Raw genomic sequence first — 6,000 nt, forward strand, 5'->3', positions numbered from 1 at the left:
TCATCAGCACCATCTCATCTCAAAACTCTAGTTCATCGCTTGAATCCAATTCTTGTCTCCAAGTCCGGGATTGGTGCTAGTAGGTTGCTAGTCGTGTTAATTACTCCTTGTAGTTGATGCTAGTTGGTTTAATTGGTGGAAGATCATATGTTCAGATCCTATATGCATATTAATACCCCTCTGATTATGAACATGTTTATGCTTTGTGAGTAGTTACTTTTGTTCCTGAGGACATGGGAGAAGTCTTGCTATTAGTAGTCATGTGAATTTGGTATTCATTCGATATTTTGATGAGATGTATGTTGTATCTCCTCTAGTGGTGTTATGTGAATGTCGACTACATGACACTTCACCATTATTTGGGCCTAGAGGAAGGCATTGGGAAGTAATAAGTAGATGATGGGTTGCTAGAGTGACAGAAACTTAAACCCTAGTTTATGCGTTGCTTCGTAAGGGGCTGATTTGGATCCATATGTTTCATGCTATGGTTAGGTTTACCTTAATACTTTTATTGTAGTTGTGGATGCTTGCAATAGAGGTTAATCATAAGTGGGATTCTTGTCCAAGTAAGGGCAGCACCCAAGCACCGGTCCACCCACATACCAAATTATCAAAGTACCGAACGCGAATCATATGAACGTGATGAAACCTAGCTTGACGATATTCCCATGTGTCGTCGGGAGCGCTTTACATCATATTAGAGTTTTTCCAGGCTTTTCCTTTGCTACAAAAAGGATTGGGCCACCTTGCTACACCTTATTTACTTTTGTTACTTGTTGCTCGTTACAAATTATCTTATCACAAAACTATCTGTTACCACTTATTTCAGTACTTGCAGAGAATACCTTGCAGGAAACCGCTTATCATTTCCTTCTGCTCCTCGTTGGGTTCGACACTCTTACTTATCGAAAGGACTACTATAGATCTCCTATACTTGTGGGTCATCAGGTATCCTATGAAGACGCACTTCTCCGATTTGGGTTTGAGCATATCGGGCTGAAGCTTTTTCACATAAGCATCACAACCCCAAACTTTAAGAAACGACGGCTAAGGTTTCTTGCCAAACCACAGTTCATATGGTGTCATCTCAACGGATTTAGATGGTGCCTTATTTAACGTGAATGCAACTGTCTCTAATGCATAACCCCAAAACGATAGTCGTAAATCGGGAAGAGACATCATAGATCGCACCATATCTAATGAAGTAAGGTTACGACATTCAGACACACCATTACATTATGGTGTTTGAGGTGGCATGAGTTGCAAAACTATTCCACATTGTTTTAAATGAAGACCAAACTCGTAACTCAAATATCCGCCTCTACAATCAGACCATAGAAACTTTATTTTCTTGATACGATGATTTTCTACTTCACTCTGAAATTCTTTGAACTTTTCAAATGGTTCAGACTTATGTTTCATTAAGTAGATATACCCATATCTGCTCAAATCAATATTATTTCCAATAAGTCAGTGGCTCGCTCCATTGTTCCGGAGAACAGAGTCTTAGTCATCTTGCCCATGAGGCATGGTTCACAAGCATCAAGTGATTCCAAAAACCCATCAGCATGGAGTTTCTTCATGCGCTTTACACCAATATGACGTAAACGGCAGTGCCACAAATAAGTTTCACTATCATTATTAACTTTGCATACTTTGGCATCAATATTATGAATATGTGTATCACCATGATCGAGATTTAATAAAAATAGGCCAGTCATCAAGGGTGCATGACCATAAAAGATATTACTCATATAAATAGAACAACCATTATTCTCTAATTTAAATGAATATCTGTATGTCATGAAACAAGATACAGATATAATGTTCATGCTCAACGCTGGCACCAAATAACAATTATTCAGGTCTAAAACTAATCCTGAAGGTACATGTAGAGGTAGCATGCTGACGGCGATCACATCGACCTTGGAAACATTTCAGACGCGCATCGTCACCTCGTCCTTAGCCAATCTTTGTTTAATTTGTAGCCTCTGTTTCGAGTTGCAAGTATGAGCAACAAAACCAGTATCAAATACCCAGGCGCTACTACGAGCATTATTAAGGTACACATCAATAACATGTATATCAAATATACCTTTCACTTTGCCATCCTTCTTATCCGCAAAATACTTGGGGTAGTTCCGCTTCCAGTGACCAGTCCCTTTGCAGTAGAAGCACTCAGTTTCAGGCTTTGATCCAGACTTGGGCTTCTTCCCGGGAGCAGCAACTTGCTTGCTATTCTTCTTGCAGTTCCCCTTCTTTCCTTTGGCCTTTTTCTTGAAACTAGTGGTCTTGTTAACCATCAACACTTGATGCTCCTTCTTGATTTCTATGTCCGCAGCCTTGAGCATTGCGAACAGCTCGGGAATCGTCTTGTTCATCCCTGGCATATTATACTTCATCACGAAGCCTTTATAGCTTGGTGGCAGTGATTGAAGAACTCTGTTAATAACACTATCATCCGGAAAATTAACTCCCAGCCGAGTCAAGTGGCTATGGTACCCAGACATTCTGAGCATGCATTCACTAACAGAACTGTTCGCCTCCATCTTGCAGCTATAGAACTTGTTGGAGACTTCATATCTCTCAACTCGGGCAATTGCTTGAAATATTAAGTTCAACTCCTGGAACATCTCATATGCTCCATGACGTTCAAAACATCTTTGAAGTTCTGATTCTAAGCCGCAAAGCATGGCACACTGAACTATCGAGTAGTCATCAGATTTAGCTTGCCAGACGTTCATAATGTCCGGAGTTGCTCTTGCAGCAGGCCTTGCACCTAGCGGTGCATCAAGGACATAATTATTTTGTGTAGAAATGAGGATAATCCTCAAGTTACAGACCCAGTCCGTGTAGTTGCTACCATCATCTTTCAACTTAGCTTTGTCTAGGAACACATTAAAATTCAAGGGAATGGTAGCACAGGCCATTGATTTACAACATAGATATGCAAAAAACTATCAGGACTAAGTTCATGATAAATTTAAGTTCAATTAATTATATTACTTAAGAACTCCCACTTAGATAGACATCCCTCGAGTCATCTAAATGATCATGTGATCCATATCAACTAAACCATGCCCAATCATCACGTGAGATGGAGTAGTTTTCAATGGTGAACATCTCTATGTTGATCATATCTACTATATGATTCACGTTCGATCTTTCGGTCCTAGTGTTCTGAGGCCATGTCTGTACATGCTAGGCTCGTCAAGTTTAACCCGAGTATTCTGCACGTGCAGAACTGTCTTGCACGCGTTATATGTGAACATAGAGCTTATCACACCCGATCATCACGTGGTGTCTCGGCACGACGAACTGTCGCAACGGTGCATACTCAGGGATAACACTTATACCTTGAAATTTAGTGAGGGATCATCTTATAATGCTACCGCCGTACTAAGCAAAATAAGATGCCTAAAAGATAAACATCACATGCAATCAAAATATGTGACATGATATGGCCATCATCATCTTGTGCCTTTGATCTTCATCTCCAAAGCACCATCATCATCTCCATCGTCACCGGCTTGACACCTTGATCTCCATCGTAGCGTCATTGTCGTCTCAACCACTATTGCTTCTACAACTATCGCTAACGCATAGTGATAAAGTAAAGCAATTACATGGCAATTGCATTTCATACAATAAAGCGACAACCATAAGGCTCCTGCCAGTTGCTGATAACTTTTACAAAACATGATCATATCATACAATAACGTATATCACATGATGTCTTAACCATATCACATCACAACATGCCCTGCAAAAACAAGTTAGACGTCCTCTACTTTGTTTTTGCAAGTTTTACGTAGCTGCTACGGGCTTCTAGTAAGAATCATTCTTACCTACGCATCAAAACCACAACGATATTTCATCAAGTTTGTTGTTTTAACCGTCAACAAGGACCGGTCATAGTCAAATTTGATTCAACTAAAGTTGGAGAAACAGACACCCGCCAGCCACCTTTATGCAAAACAAGTTGCATGTCTGTCAATGGAACTGGTCTCATGAACGTGGTCATGTAAGGTTGGTCCGGGCCGCTTCATCGAACAATACCGCCAAATCAAAATAAGACTTTGGTGGTAAGCAGTATGACTATCATCGCCCACAACCCTTTGTGTTCTACTTGTTCATATCATCTACGCATAGACCTGGCTCGGATGCCACTGAAGGGGAATGTAGCATGCAATTTGAAAGAAAATCCTACGATCACGCAAGATCTATTCACTGATTATGTTTTTCACTAAGTTTGTGACCTGATTATGTTTTTGCCATGTTCACATGCTTGCAATTGTATTTTCTGATCCCTTTTGGCTCAAGGTCACTAAGGGACTTTTGTTAAGCTCTTTGATTAGATTCATGCCATGCCTTGTTTTGCCATGTTAAGTTCCTGTAGCATAAAGTTTTCATGCTCCAAAGTGTGCTACCTGATCTGAAATTCCAGGCTTGTGTTAATTTCACTAAGTCTGAAACCTGTTTATCAATTGCACTGTTGCCATGCTTGTTTGAACCCGTTAATGGATGAATTGGCCATAGCTTAGTGTTCATATTTTGTCAAGCATTATGAGTGGATCCCTTCCATGTATTGTTTTTCCATGTTTGAGTGCTGTAGCATAATTATCTTGATGCATTTAGATGGCTACTTGCTGTTTATCGCACACCGGTGCCATATTTGTTTTGCTTGCCATTTCCAAACCGTGCATCCGATTCCGGTGTTCTTTATATCGATTTCAACCGAAATCACCTCACCTTTCCAGTGGCACTCCTGGATTTCCAGTTTGAGGCCAGGTTCATTCATTCCTTGTCAAATCTTGCATATGCATCACATACCGCATCCCGCATAGCATACCATGTTTGCATCATGTTGTTTGAGCTTTGCACATGGTTGATTGTGTCCCTTTTGCTTGTTTGTCTTGTTTGGGTAGAGCCGGGAGACGAGTTCGCTAACGAGGAGCCCGTTGAGTTTGCTTTCGAGGATCCAGTCAACTCTGGCAACTTTGCAGGCAAGATGATCATACCCTCGAACTCACTTCTATCTTTGCTTTGCTAGATGCTCGCTCTTTTGCTATGCCTATGCTACGATGCCTACCACTTGCTTATCATGCCTCAAAAATTTCCATGTCAAACCTCTAACCCACCATGTCCTAGCAAACCGTTGATTGGCTATGTTACCACTTTGCTCAGCCCCTCTTATAGCGTTGCTGGTTGCAGGTGAAGATTGGAGATCGTTCCTTGTTGGAACATTATTTTCTTGTTGGGATATCACTATATTATCTTGTTATCTTAATGCATCTATATACTTGGTAAAGGGTGGAAGGCTCGGCCTTTTTTCCTAGTGTTTTGTTCCACTCTTGCCGCCCTAGTTTCCGTCATATCGGTGTTATGTTCCCGGATTTTGCGTTCCTTACGCGGTTGGGTAATAATGGGAACCCCTTGACAGATCGCCTTGTATAAAACTCCTCCAGCAATGCCCAACCTTGGTTTTACCATTTTCCACCTAGCCTCTTTTTCCCTTGGGTTTCTGGAGCCCAAGGGTCATCTTATTTAAACCCCCCTGGGCCAGTGCTCCTCTGAGTGTTGGTCCAAACTAGAGTCATGTGCAGCACTCCCTCGGGGAAACTCGAGGTTTGGTTTTAGTTGTATGGAGCGCTCATCTAAGTGTGCCTTGAGAACGAGATATGTGCAGCTCCTATCGGGATTTGTCGGCACATTCGGGCGGTGTTGCTGGATTTGTTTTAACTTGTCGAAGTTGTCTTATAGAACCGGGATACCGAGTCTGATCGGAATTTCTTGGGAGAAGGTATATCCTTCGTTGACCATGAGAGCTTGTCATGGGCTAAGTTGGGACTCCCCTGCAGGGATTTGAACTTTCGAAAGCCGTGCCCGTGGTTATGGGCAGATGGGAATTTGTTAACGTCCGGTTGTAGATAACTTGAGCCTTAACTTAATTAAAATGAATCTACTGTGTGTGTAACCGTGATGGTGTTGGAGTAATGC

This window comes from Triticum aestivum, chromosome 6A, assembly GCF_018294505.1.
Source record: "Triticum aestivum cultivar Chinese Spring chromosome 6A, IWGSC CS RefSeq v2.1, whole genome shotgun sequence".
Classification (NCBI taxonomy): Eukaryota; Viridiplantae; Streptophyta; class Magnoliopsida; order Poales; family Poaceae; genus Triticum; species Triticum aestivum.